The sequence below is a fragment of the Urtica dioica genome, chromosome 6 (assembly GCF_054948205.1).
Source record: "Urtica dioica subsp. dioica isolate 48M chromosome 6, U.dioica_male_clone48M_v1_H2, whole genome shotgun sequence".
Taxonomy (NCBI): Eukaryota; Viridiplantae; Streptophyta; class Magnoliopsida; order Rosales; family Urticaceae; genus Urtica; species Urtica dioica.
In genome coordinates this window covers 21,072,752-21,087,731 of record NC_142761.1, presented here as the reverse complement: position 1 = coordinate 21,087,731, position 14,980 = coordinate 21,072,752, and the positions used below count along the sequence as shown (strand labels likewise).

At 42.9% G+C, this 14,980-nt stretch overlaps 2 long non-coding RNA genes across 2 annotated transcripts; both read right to left on the bottom strand.

The window, feature by feature from the left end:
• Positions 1-6,601: 6,601 nt before the first annotated feature.
• LOC149393491 (uncharacterized) lies at positions 6,602-9,959 on the bottom strand. Its single transcript, XR_016299861.1, has 3 exons — positions 9,491-9,959; positions 8,004-8,127; positions 6,602-6,947 (listed from the first exon to the last, which is right to left on the bottom strand). It is a non-coding gene; the product is annotated as an uncharacterized LOC149393491 (long non-coding RNA).
• Positions 9,960-11,387: 1,428 nt separating this feature from the next.
• On the bottom strand, positions 11,388-14,713 carry LOC149393490 (uncharacterized). Its single transcript, XR_016299824.1, has 3 exons — positions 14,248-14,713; positions 12,761-12,884; positions 11,388-11,704 (listed from the first exon to the last, which is right to left on the bottom strand). It is a non-coding gene; the product is annotated as an uncharacterized LOC149393490 (long non-coding RNA).
• Positions 14,714-14,980: the final 267 nt, after the last annotated feature.

The window sequence follows — 14,980 nt, the reverse complement described above, 5'->3', positions numbered from 1 at the left end:
TGAATAATGTTTATTTTGTTCCTACCTTTGGGAAGAACTTAATATCCGTTGCTCGTCTTCTTGAGCAAGATTATTGTTTAAAGTTCATTAAGAATGGAATTCGTATTTCGTTTCCTGATAATTCTTTTGTCACAGATGCATGTATGAAGAATGCTTTTTTCTACATCTATCCCACTCAACCTTCTCTTTTAGACACTGAAATAGATAATGATCTAATTAGGGAGCCAAAGAGGATATAACCTTCTGAATCCTCCGATCTAACAAAATCAACATACCTATGGCCCTTATGACTTGGTCATATGAGTCTAGAGAGGATTAAGAGACTTGTGAGGGACGGTCCACTCCAAGCCTCTGCAATAGGTTCACTACGTACTTGTGAATCCAGCATAGAAGGAAAAATGACTAAGTGACCTTTCTCCGATAAGGGTCGAAGAGCCACTGAGTTGCTGGAACTAGTACATTCTGATGTATGTGGTCCACTCAGCCAACAAGCACGTGGAGGATACGAATACTTCGTTACCTTCCCGATGATTACTCGCGATATGGTTTTGTATATTTGCTCAAACACAAATCCGAGACCTTTAACGTATTTAAGGTCTTTAGGGCTTTAGTGGAAAAGCAAACTGGAAAAGTGATCAAAACCCTTCGATCTGATCGAGGTGGTGAGTATATGTCTGGAGAGTTCGATGACTTTCTTAAAGAAGAAGGTATCGCTTCTCAGCTTACCGCACCTAGCACACCTCAACAAAACGGAGTGTCAGAGAGAAGGAACCGAGCTCTTATGGAGATGGTTAGATCAATGATGAGTTACTCATCACTCCCTCTTTCCTTTTGGGGATATGCCCTCGAAACAGCCGCTTACATTCTGAACCAAGTTCCGTCACAAATGGTTCCTGGTACTCCTTATGAACGATGGACTGGCCGTAAAGTAAATGTTGGCCGCATCAAAATTTGGGGTTGCCTTGCACACGTGCTAAGGCAAAAGACTAGCAAGTTGGCTAGTAGGTCAGAATTGTGCTTGTTTGTGGGATATCCAATGGAAACCAAGTGTTTCATCTTCTATAGTCCCGAGGACGATAAGACTTTCGTTAGCACGAATGCTCGTTTCCTTGAGGAGGACTTTATGAAAGACGTGAAACCTAGAAGCAAAATTGTGCTTGAAGAAAAGTTGGGTGAGGAAGCTTCTACCTCATCTGTAAGAACTGTTCTTACCCCAACTGAAACACAACCTAACTCATCAGAATCTCGTCAAGTAGTACTTCGACGTAGTGGGAGGGCTACTCAAAAGCCTGATAGGTACATGTCCTATGGAGACTCTCTCGTAGCCGACTTTGACATGGATAATCCTGTTTCCCATAGCCAAGTGATGGCTTGTTACGAATCAAACCTTTGGCTTGACGCCATGAAAGTTGAAATACACTCGATGTATGGCAACAAAGTCTGGAAACTTGTAGACCTTCCTGAAGGGATTAAACTCGTAGGGTGTAAGTGGATATACAAGAAGAAAATGGGTCCTGATGGGAATGTCGAGACGTTCAAAGCACGACTTATGGCGAAGGGTTATACCCAACAAGAAGGGATTGACTATGAAGAAACCTTCTCGCCAGTCGCGATGCTTAAATCCATCCGCATACTCCTATCCATAGCTACAGCTCTCGACTATGAGATCTGGCAAATGGATGTCAAGACAGCCTTCTTGAATGGCAATCTTGACGAACGCATTTACATGGCTCAACCAGACGGTTTCGTGGAAGAAGGTCAAGAGACCAAGGTTTGTGAGTTGATTAAATCTATTTATGGACTAAAGCAAGCATCTAGGTCATGGAATATTAGATTCGATGAAACTGTGAAAAGCTTCGACTTTGAACAGTCAATAGATAAGCCTTGTGTTTACAAGTTAATACAGGAAGGCAAAGTTGTGTTTCTGGTACTATATGTCGATGATATATTACTCATTGGTAATGACGTGGGTAAGTTATCTGAGGTTAAAGTCTGGTTAGCAAAGCAATTCGATATGAAGGATCTAGGAGAAGCCGCGTACATTCTGGGGATCCAAATCTTCCGAGATAGGAAAAACCGGACCCTGTCGCTCTCTCAAGCATCTTATATTGATAAGGTGATGGATCGCTTCTCGATGCAAGACTCCAAGAAGGGCCAAACACCCTTTAGGCATGGAGTCTCACTCTCTAAGGACCAGTCTCCCGAGACTGCACAAGAGATTGAAGACATGAGGAAAATTCGTTATGCCTCTACCGTAGGAAGCCTCATGTATGCTATGCTTTGCACTAGACCTGATATATGTTTCGCCGTTGGCGTAGTTAGCCGTTTCCAATCCAACCCTGGACCCGAGCACTGGATTGTTGTTAAGCATGTTCTTAAGTATATTCGAAGAACTAGGAACTTGATGCTTACATACTCAGGTACTGACCTGACTATGACGGGATACACCGACTTCGGGATCTGTGTTCGTCCTTAATGGTGGAGCTGTTGTGTGGAGGAGTATTAAGCAATCTTGCATTGCTGACTCCACAATGGAAGCAGAATATGAGGCTGCTTGTGAAGCATCCAAAGAGGCTGTGTGGCTTAGAAAATACCTTAAGTATTTGGAAGTTGTTCCAAACGTCGACGAGCCCATCACCCTTTATTGTGATAATAGTGAGGCTGTCGCTAACTCAAAGGAACCTCGAAGCCATAAGCGCTCTAAACATATTGAGAGGAAATACCATTTGATTCGAGAGATCGTGCAGCGCGGACACGTGGGGGTGAAGTAGATCTCTGGCAGATCCATTGACCAAGGCCCTAGCAAACAAGGTCTTCGACCAACATCGAGAGGGATTAGGCATGAGGGACTACACACATCTTCTTTGAGTCAAGTGGGAGTTTGTTGTCATTGGTGCTCACAAGAAGAATTGTAGTCTTTATTTTGTACATTTGATGTAATAAAGTCTCACGAAGACTCTTGCTTCTAATTGCTTATTCATTAATAAAAAGTTGAAACGTTCATTCATTCCTCCTTGTCTGTTTGAAGCTTTATGATAAAACATTAGTCTTTAGTCCATAAACAAACTTAACAACTTACGAAGAGACGAATGTAGATTTGCATGAACAAACTCTTCGTAGTTAGGAGAATCTATGAAGTCTGGTTATGAGACATTGAGGGTTGGAGACTCTATAGTTCTTCTAGGTATCTTCCGAAGGTATTGAATTGACCAGTGCACTTCTAGAGACAAGATAAGAATAAACCATTTAACCTCTTATGTCTTGAAGTCACTACGTATGAATTGCATCATGCTTACCTTAATCCTGAAATGAGACATGCCATTTCACAGCTTACGTATTCTCATTTGAGAAAGTCAGAGTTCGGACTCACTATGTGATTCCGAACAGGTCCTATTGGTGAAGTACTAAGTTGTGAGAATGTCATGAATAACTTTGTGAAGTTCTCATAGATATGGAATTCATGTACAAGATTGCTGAAATGCAATGTATGTCACCTCATGATTTGTTCCTTGGAGTGTGAATAAATGAACTGGCCAGTGTCCAAATTGAGTCTTGATTCCTTTGGATGAAACAATGTGACTTGTTAGCTCCTCGTCAATACATTGTTTCTAACTTATTCACAAGCGACAAAGGAGTTGAGGAAATAACAGCTAGAATGGTAAAATGGTAATTTTGTAAATCCCGACTAGCTGATGATTCATGAAGGGTAAACATAGATAATATTCAGTGGATCCGCTCATCATAATTTGGGGTAATTCTTGAGTAGAAAATAAATTCATTTGAACCGAGATATTTTCTGTGTCAACTCTTTAGTGGAGTTAGTTGACATTAAGCTAAACTTGGAAAAGGTTTGTGAACTTTTGAGTCCAAGTATTTAGCTCAAGCTTTGTTCATTTGGGTCCATGAGGTCACTGTCACGAATCACATCGAGTAGGAATAGTTAAAGTAGAATCTAAGTCAAAACAAAAACGAGACAATAAATTTTTTTACATGGTCATTTGATGACATACATCACTCGGCAAATATTAGTTTTATTGGGCCTTGTGGATTAATTTCATTTCATAAGAATTTTATTGAAAATTCTTAATGGGCCTTTTTCATGTTGTCATGAACAAATGAAGGAGCTTCTAGAAGCCCCTTCTAGAGTGAATATGGGCGCCAACTACCCAAGGGAAAGAGAGAATATTTTGTGCATAAATGTATGAAGATACTTGCCAAAAGAAAAAGAGGAAACAAATTTCATATGCATGGCATAAGGGAAATTCGGCCATAAGGGTCAAGGGAGAAGCAAATAAAAGAGGAAACAAATCCAAGGACTTGCTTGGCAAGTTGTTGTCGGCCCTTGTAGGGCCAACGGGAACAAAGGCATCTCTTCGACCTACGTGGCTGGTACGAGGTCTTGGGCGGCAAAACCCTGACTCAACCAGGGGCCGGACCAAACCAATGGCCAAGTCAAATGCCTTGCCCAGCCATGGGCCGAGTCAATGGCTCACTCGTCCATTGGCTGGGTCAATGGCTCACTCGGCCATTGGGCAGTTCACTCGGCCAATGGCCGAATGAACCCTCTAGCTACCAAGGCAGTTCACTCGGCAATTGGCCGAGTGAACCTTCCAGCAGTTCACTCGGCCAATGGCCGAGTGAACCCTCCAGCCACCAAGGCAGTTCACTCGGCCATTGGCCGAGTGAACCTTCCAGCAGTTCACTCGGCCAATGGCCGAGTGAACCCTTCAGCCTGCCATGCAGTTCACTCGGCCATTGGCCGAGTGAACCTTCCAGCAGTTCACTCGGCCAATGGCCGAGTGAACCTTCATCCGGCCAAGACTCCTCACTCGGCCATTGGCCGACCCAACCCTTCAGCCGGCCAATGGCCGACCCAAACTTGCTCACTCGGCCAAGGGGTCTTCAAACCACCCCTTGGCTGCCTATAAATACAGGGGCCGCTCCCCTAGTCGAGGTAATCCGAATTTGAGTACTGAAACGCTGTCGAACTCGTACCTCGCTCGTTTCTCTCAAGTCTCGGCCTCTAAACAACCCTAAAACCTCTATACTCCACCTCAATCCCACTAATGTTAAGCGTCGGAGAGGTAAACAGGGGCACCCCCCCTGTTTCCCCTTTGTAGTTCACACATTCTCTTCTCACTTTTCAGGTGCCTGGACGAGATAGACAACACCTACAGCTAAGGGACGGCTTGGGAGACCAAGCCCGATACGCTCGAGTCAAGACGAGACCACTTGGTCCGGCCTTGGGTCTGACCGTCTGTGACTCCTAAACCGTTGTCCGAAAAACTGCGACAACACAAGTCTTGGCCGTGTGACTCTATGAAGGGAAAGGGAAATTGGCTCATGAATATGTGATATTCTATAGAAGAGGAAACTACCTTATTGAAGGTGAGACCTCTCCTATAAATAGGAGCCTCATTCCACACATTTCATTCATCCCATGTTTTAGAGATTGAGAGGTTCTCTCTCTAGCTTGGCCGCCCCTCTCATCTCTCTCTCTATTCAATTTCGTTTTTTTGTTTTTGGCACCTAGGTCCTCATTTGACCTAGTGTTTAGCTCTTCGACTTCAAGACTAGTTCTTAAGTCGTAGTGTTTAAAAGTGCCCACACACTAATTTCTTTTTCTCTCGAGTGATTTAGTGATAGAAACTTTCGTGGTTGCTCGAGTTGGCGAGGAAAGTTAGAGAAACGTGCTGCGAGGGAGACGAACGTTGCAACATTCCAACAGCTTCTCAACGTTCAAGCTTCAAGAAAGGTTTGTAATCTTTAATTCTCATATTAGTTTTTATTTACATGTGCGTGCGCTTTGTCTACGTTAGTAAAAACGTTTTACTTGAAAAAGAAAATTTTTAAAATTCCGCCGCTTGTTGTCGGTCGTTTTCGGAAAACCCGAGACGCCAAGAAGACACGCCGTTCAAAGGGACGATGGTCAGGCCGGAGGTCCTGAAGGGCGGCAAGCCTTCTGTCACGAGTAGACTGGCAAGTCCTCGTGCCAAATCCTCAAGCCCCTCGAGTCGAGCCTTGAGTCGTTCTCCTCGAATCGAGCCTCGTGTCGTTCCTCGAGTCGAGCCTCGAGTCATTCCTCGAGTCGAGCCTCGAGTCGCTCCTCGAGTCTATACTCGGGTCGTCCTCCTCGAGCCGAGCCTCGGGTCGTCCTCCTCGAGCCGAGCTTCGAGTCGTCCTCCTCGAGTCGAGCCTCGAGTTGCTCCTCGAATCGAGTCACTCTCGTCAAGTAGAAACCTTCATATTTCGCGTGGCAAGCGTGGTATCCGAAGTCCCCTAAAGGCCCACAAAAATCCGACAAAACAGGCCGTGCGCCGCGCCGGCCCACCGCTCACAGCAAGCAGCGCGCCGGCCGCGCGCCATGCAGCCCTCATCGCGCGCCGCGCCAGGCAGGCGGCGCGCCGCGCCAAGACGCGCCCACGCCGCGCATCCTGCGCCGCGCCCAGTGACCTGCGCGCCGCGCCCGGTGACCTGCACGCCGCACCCCCTGCGCCGCGCGCCGCGCGCGCCGTGCGCCTCCACTTGACGGCGCGCGCACCCATAGTCCCACATGGACGAAAAAGGGACCTTCTAAGGCCCTCAAACACCTATAAATATGTCACGACCCGCGAGCCTTAGCTCGCCCACGAGCCGCGACAGAGATCTTCGTATCTTACTTGACATAAATAAAATTCATAAAAACTTTGGTGGAAGCGCTTCCAGAAAACATTTTCTAGAAAAACTTTTAAAATATTTACATAAACGTCTCAAAAATATGGGCGAATTTTTCCTTTTTCTTAAAACATACTATTTAAAACTTTACAAACAAAAGACTCGTCTTTTAAAAACAAAATAGACTCATTCGCCCTTGACTTAGCCACAGGTCGGCAGCCGTACATACACACGCCTACTTACTTACCGGTTTCGCTGATGCTCTGCTCAGTCTTCTTTGGCCTTTCCTTTATCTACAATATCAAGATAATAACTGTGAGTCGAAAGACTCAGTAAGCGGATATCTACATATCTAATGCACAATGCACATCACACATAAACAATACATAACATGAGATCATATCTTTTAATAACTTGCGGAAGTATCGGCTTAGGTCCCGATAAATCCACCTTACTTGAGAATCAATCGGCTTAGGTCCCGACAGATTCATCTTACTTAAGAACCAATCGGCTTAGGTCCCGATAGATTCATCTGCTTAGGAATCACTCAGCTTAGGTCCCGAGAGATCCCCCTTACTTAAGAATTCACCAGCTTAGGTCCCGGTGATTCACATCATAAACATACTTGCTTTAATCATAACTATGGAATTACCAGCTTAGGTCCCGGTAACTCCTCTTACTTGAGAATATGCCAGCTTAGGTCCCGGCAATTCCCATCATACAATACATTTCCTGCTCGGGATCCCTTAATGATATCCGCACGACACATGTCTTATTGGCGCCAGACAGGAGGGTGCACAGTCTCCTGCCTAATCCCCATGTGGTACCAGCACGAAGCATAATAGGTACCTGCTAACAAGGGGTATATGTCGGAGGCGGTACCATTCTGTGTTTTCTCTTTAATTAACTTAACATGAGAGACTGCTTAGTTCGGGTTCAATCCCGATCTTAACATATATTCTTTTCGCTTATTAACTCGTGACTTATAAGATCTTGAGATGCGACTCCCAAAGATCCTATCATAATATCCTCGCTTTTGAATACAAGTCTTAACTAGAGTCTCTCATAACCCAGTTTACTAGGACTGGATCTCTTGGAAGGAAAACTAACTAAACACGTAACAAAGGCTCGGGTTCCTAGATCCTCTAGCCATTTTTAGTTAGCCGGACTAATTCTGTTTCCCAATTCGTTAGTGGCTTAAAGCCCTTAATCTTGATAGTGAGTTATCTTCTGGCTTATTTTACTCTTGCTTACTAGAAAGCATATAGAAAATGCACGTACAATATATGTATATATATAAAGATATATATAATATTTCTTGATATTGTAGGTGCCTATAATCCACTTACCCGGATAACGATTCTTTCGAATCCTGAGATCTTCTCTTCCAGATAAAAGGGTTCTTCTTAACTTCACGTATAACCCAGTCCTCGTAAGCTTCTCCTGCTAATCCTTATAGCAATCTGGACGTATCTATGGAAGAGAAAGATCGAACATTGAGCATACTCAGTATCTCGTCCATTGATCTACTAACGTACACACTTCTACTAAAAGAAAGCTCATAAGGAACGTATTCAAAACGTCCTCCTAGTCACGCTACTCAGAGCGTCTAAAAAAAAACAAACATCAGGGAATACATGACAGAACAGAGACTAAAAAGAATCGACGCCTAAGAACAAGGCCTTAACAACTTCCCTGATCTAGGCTAAGAAACGCCCCGCTATTCGACCACCTATTCTTTTGACGGGACAAAACCCATTGCTTAGGATAGGTTCCCGAAGGTCGAAACTAAAAGAAAAGAACGTATAAAGAAACTCCTACTAACAATCTATAGCATACGTAAGCTATATGAAAATAACTCAAAACGATACTTCTCAAATGTATTTTAGAAAATATTTTATGACTTGTCTCTTTATTGACAAGTTATAAGTATTTGAGAACGTAAATAAAACATTTCTCGTTGATATTCTTTTTCCAAATTAAAAGAGTCGAGCTTATAGTCGAACTCGATTTTTAATACATAATGAAGATAAGTATACTAACTAATTTGATTGAATCATCAACGAGTTTAGTAACGATAACATACTAATTTATTTTTCTTAACTACTTATATTAAACGAGCTTGACTATAAAACATAATAATAATAACGTAGGATAACTCAAACGAGACTACTTGAACAATATAATAATTAGTGAACCGTAAAAACATAATAGTACTTATACATCACGACACATAAACTAAAAAAAACGGTTCGCGACTAGAGTCGAGACTCGGGAAATTTCTCGACTTTCTAACACTAAACCGAGACTTCGGGAGTCTCCGAACGAAACCCGACAGCTGTGAACAGCCCCCCCGAGAGCCGCCACAATGTCGCTGCCGTCCCCGGCCCAACAGCTCGTCCCAACCGAGCCGATGAACCTCGCTGACCAGCCCCGCTCCGTCGTCACTCGCGCAGCAGCTCCGACACTCTTGGACAGCGCCCTCGCCGTCCCGAACCGCTGCCCCGAGACCTGTGCCGCCCACCTAGACCGAGTCTAACACTCGACACAACTCGCAACAAAAGAAAACGACTTAACAACTCTATAACAAAACTTCAAAACAACCTTACACGTACACAGTCAGCAACAATATCGCAACAATAACAATATCACACGGCTTAAACAATTCCAAATCCAAACTCATCCAAATCATCTCATAAATCCCGAAATTAAGTAACGATTCTTCAATTATAACTTGAATCTAAGACCCACACATCAATTTCGGAGTTAAACCCTAGATATATAATCTTCCTCAAATCCGAACCGTAGAGGGACAGAAACTCAAAATCGAGCTTACCTTCTCCGTCGCTGTCTCTCTCTACTCCTTCTCCGGCGAATTTCTCTGCTCCGGCGTCCTCGGCTTGCTCGCGGCGGCGCTGGTTCCTTCTCGGCCGCGCGTGCGTCCTGTGGCGAGTCTCGGCCTCGGTGACTTGCTGTCGGCCGATCTCCTCCTCCGCGAGCTCACTCCCTCAATCTCTTTCTCTCTCTCGCTCGCTCGACCGCTCTCTCTCTCTTGCTCTCCCTTCTCTCGGCTCTCTCTCTCCCTCGGGTTCTCTTCTCCTTCTTCTTTCTTTCTTTTTTTTTTCCCGTGTCTTTTCTCTTCCTTGGGCTGGTGGGTTTGATTTTATTCGGCTAAGTGATAAACATCACTTGATATTATCCAAATCTTTGATTGATGACATGGCAATGCTCATCCTTATCCCATTAATTACAAACCAACCTATTTTTCTTGTTTCCTTTCAAATGGGTCCCTTAAAAATTGTTACAACCACGTCCTTTTCATATAATTATTTAATTAAATCCATCACCGAACGGATTATAATTGTTTGATTCGAACCGAGAATTTTCTCGTTCGTTCTCGAATAATTTAAATATATTTAAGGTTTCTCGGAATTAATTCTCATCCTTGAGAATTTATTTCTTAAATTAATTTCCGGAATGTTTCCTCGGAATTAATTTATTAATCGAGTTAAACTCGATAATTCATTTACTCATTCCGAGATTTCCCATAACCTTAACATATTTAAAATTAATTCGATAAATCCATTGAAATATAACCCACTCGATAATTTAGTTGTAACAACGGAAACTCGCTTATTATCTCCAAATACGAGTGACGCAGAAACTTGTCCTTACAATCCCTACCCCCTTAAGTTAGTTTCGTCCTCGAAACTTAAAGAAAAGCAGGGTACTCCTTCTGCATCACACTATCGAGCTTCCAGATAATTTTCCATGTTCAGAAAACAAGAGAGGATATACCTTCTTCTAAACGTGTCATCGCTTGATGAATAACAAACTTATTCTGGTCTTAAAGTCCACACTCGTATCATACTCAAACTACACTGGTGACTTGAAATAGTCACTTCCTAACGGTTAGATATAACTAACCAGGAATTCACTTCATCATAAACTGCGATTACCTCCCACCAGCTTCGAGCTTCAAGTTCCAGCTGGTTCACAGCACAAGCAACCCTCTCAGCATCTGTAAGTTGCATGTACGTGAAGATCTGTTGGATCCTTTTAATCCAATTTTCCGCAAGGGAAGGATCAGCATTTCCATCGAAAGTCGGTGGTTTCTGCTTACGAAAACGCTCATATACAGGCTCCCCGACAGTCGGTGCCATTATCGGAATCTGGAACAGCGGAACCTCATCTGGCGCCATAGCTTGAGCTTGTGGTGGCGCTTGTACATTCTGACCATCTGGATTCCTATTCATATTTGGCACGTGCTCACCTTGTCCTCCAGGTTGTTCTGGTCGATGCGCCTAGGGTTCAGGGTCTTGTTGTCCCTGTGGAGGTTGCTGCTCATTCATTCGCGCAATAAGTTGCGTGATCAACCTGTTCTGCTCTTCTATTTGAGCATCCCTTCGACGAGCATCTTCTACTTGACGCTCTAAAGCCCTGCTAATCTCAATCATTTCTTGTGAAAGATCTGTCTGCGTTCGCTTCTTATGTCCCATTCTTAATCCTTACTTCACCTAAGAGTAGGATTAGGTAAGCATACGGTTATCCTAATGTAACCGCTATCTTTTACAAAGACTCAACAAGATATTATAGATAAGGCTATCTTAAACATCAGCTGACTTATAAGTAAGTAAGTTAGTGTATGTACGACCACAAGTCTACAGAAACGGCTCAACCTAGGCTCTGATACCAAAAATTCTGTCACGACCCGCGAGCCTTAGCTCGCCCACGAGCCGCGACAGAGATCTTCGTATCTTACTTGACATAAATAAAATTCATAAAAACTTTGGTGGAAGCGCTTCCAGAAAACATTTTCTAGAAAAACTTTTAAAATATTTACATAAACGTCTCAAAAATATGGGCGAATTTTTCCTTTTTCTTAAAACATACTATTTAAAACTTTACAAACAAAAGACTCGTCTTTTAAAAACAAAATAGACTCATTCGCCCTTGACTTAGCCACAGGTCGGCAGCCGTACATACACACGCCTACTTACTTACCGGTTTCGCTGATGCTCTGCTCAGTCTTCTTTGGCCTTTCCTTTATCTACAATATCAAGATAATAACTGTGAGTCGAAAGACTCAGTAAGCGGATATCTACATATCTAATGCACAATGCACATCACACATAAACAATACATAACATGAGATCATATCTTTTAATAACTTGCGGAAGTATCGGCTTAGGTCCCGATAAATCCACCTTACTTGAGAATCAATCGGCTTAGGTCCCGACAGATTCATCTTACTTAAGAACCAATCGGCTTAGGTCCCGATAGATTCATCTGCTTAGGAATCACTCAGCTTAGGTCCCGAGAGATCCCCCTTACTTAAGAATTCACCAGCTTAGGTCCCGGTGATTCACATCATAAACATACTTGCTTTAATCATAACTATGGAATTACCAGCTTAGGTCCCGGTAACTCCTCTTACTTGAGAATATGCCAGCTTAGGTCCCGGCAATTCCCATCATACAATACATTTCCTGCTCGGGATCCCTTAATGATATCCGCACGACACATGTCTTATTGGCGCCAGACAGGAGGGTGCACAGTCTCCTGCCTAATCCCCATGTGGTACCAGCACGAAGCATAATAGGTACCTGCTAACAAGGGGTATATGTCGGAGGCGGTACCATTCTGTGTTTTCTCTTTAATTAACTTAACATGAGAGACTGCTTAGTTCGGGTTCAATCCCGATCTTAACATATATTCTTTTCGCTTATTAACTCGTGACTTATAAGATCTTGAGATGCGACTCCCAAAGATCCTATCATAATATCCTCGCTTTTGAATACAAGTCTTAACTAGAGTCTCTCATAACCCAGTTTACTAGGACTGGATCTCTTGGAAGGAAAACTAACTAAACACGTAACAAAGGCTCGGGTTCCTAGATCCTCTAGCCATTTTTAGTTAGCCGGACTAATTCCGTTTCCCAATTCGTTAGTGGCTTAAAGCCCTTAATCTTGATAGTGAGTTATCTTCTGGCTTATTTTACTCTTGCTTACTAGAAAGCATATAGAAAATGCACGTACAATATATGTATATATATAAAGATATATATAATATTTCTTGATATTGTAGGTGCCTATAATCCACTTACCCGGATAACGATTCTTTCGAATCCTGAGATCTTCTCTTCCAGATAAAAGGGTTCTTCTTAACTTCACGTATAACCCAGTCCTCGTAAGCTTCTCCTGCTAATCCTTATAGCAATCTGGACGTATCTATGGAAGAGAAAGATCGAACATTGAGCATACTCAGTATCTCGTCCATTGATCTACTAACGTACACACTTCTACTAAAAGAAAGCTCATAAGGAACGTATTCAAAACGTCCTCCTAGTCACGCTACTCAGAGCGTCTAAAAAAAAACAAACATCAGGGAATACATGACAGAACAGAGACTAAAAAGAATCGACGCCTAAGAACAAGGCCTTAACAACTTCCCTGATCTAGGCTAAGAAACGCCCCGCTATTCGACCACCTATTCTTTTGACGGGACAAAACCCATTGCTTAGGATAGGTTCCCGAAGGTCGAAACTAAAAGAAAAGAACGTATAAAGAAACTCCTACTAACAATCTATAGCATACGTAAGCTATATGAAAATAACTCAAAACGATACTTCTCAAATGTATTTTAGAAAATATTTTATGACTTGTCTCTTTATTGACAAGTTATAAGTATTTGAGAACGTAAATAAAACATTTCTCGTTGATATTCTTTTTCCAAATTAAAAGAGTCGAGCTTATAGTCGAACTCGATTTTTAATACATAATGAAGATAAGTATACTAACTAATTTGATTGAATCATCAACGAGTTTAGTAACGATAACATACTAATTTATTTTTCTTAACTACTTATATTAAACGAGCTTGACTATAAAACATAATAATAATAACGTAGGATAACTCAAACGAGACTACTTGAACAATATAATAATTAGTGAACCGTAAAAACATAATAGTACTTATACATCACGACACATAAACTAAAAAAAACGGTTCGCGACTAGAGTCGAGACTCGGGAAATTTCTCGACTTTCTAACACTAAACCGAGACTTCGCGAGTCTCCGAACGAAACCCGACAGCTGTGAACAGCCCCCCCGAGAGCCGCCACAATGTCGCTGCCGTCCCCGGCCCAACAGCTCGTCCCAACCGAGCCGATGAACCTCGCTGACCAGCCCCGCTCCGTCGTCACTCGCGCAGCAGCTCCGACACTCTTGGACAGCGCCCTCGCCGTCCCGAACCGCTGCCCCGAGACCTGTGCCGCCCACCTAGACCGAGTCTAACACTCGACACAACTCGCAACAAAAGAAAACGACTTAACAACTCTATAACAAAACTTCAAAACAACCTTACACGTACACAGTCAGCAACAATATCGCAACAATAACAATATCACACGGCTTAAACAATTCCAAATCCAAACTCATCCAAATCATCTCATAAATCCCGAAATTAAGTAACGATTCTTCAATTATAACTTGAATCTAAGACCCACACATCAATTTCGGAGTTAAACCCTAGATATATAATCTTCCTCAAATCCGAACCGTAGAGGGACAGAAACTCAAAATCGAGCTTACCTTCTCCGTCGCTGTCTCTCTCTACTCCTTCTCCGGCGAATTTCTCTGCTCCGGCGTCCTCGGCTTGCTCGCGGCGGCGCTGGTTCCTTCTCGGCCGCGCGTGCGTCCTGTGGCGAGTCTCGGCCTCGGTGACTTGCTGTCGGCCGATCTCCTCCTCCGCGAGCTCACTCCCTCAATCTCTTTCTCTCTCTCGCTCGCTCGACCGCTCTCTCTCTCTTGCTCTCCCTTCTCTCGGCTCTCTCTCTCCCTCGGGTTCTCTTCTCCTTCTTCTTTCTTTCTTTTTTTTTTCCCGTGTCTTTTCTCTTCCTTGGGCTGGTGGGTTTGATTTTATTCGGCTAAGTGATAAACATCACTTGATATTATCCAAATCTTTGATTGATGACATGGCAATGCTCATCCTTATCCCATTAATTACAAACCAACCTATTTTTCTTGTTTCCTTTCAAATGGGTCCCTTAAAAATTGTTACAACCACGTCCTTTTCATATAATTATTTAATTAAATCCATCACCGAACGGATTATAATTGTATGATTCGAACCGAGAATTTTCTCGTTCGTTCTCGAATAATTTAAATATATTTAAGGTTTCTCGGAATTAATTCTCATCCTTGAGAATTTATTTCTTAAATTAATTTCCGGAATGTTTCCTCGGAATTAATTTATTAATCGAGTTAAACTCGATAATTCATTTACTCATTCCGAGATTTCCCATAACCTTAACATATTTAAAAT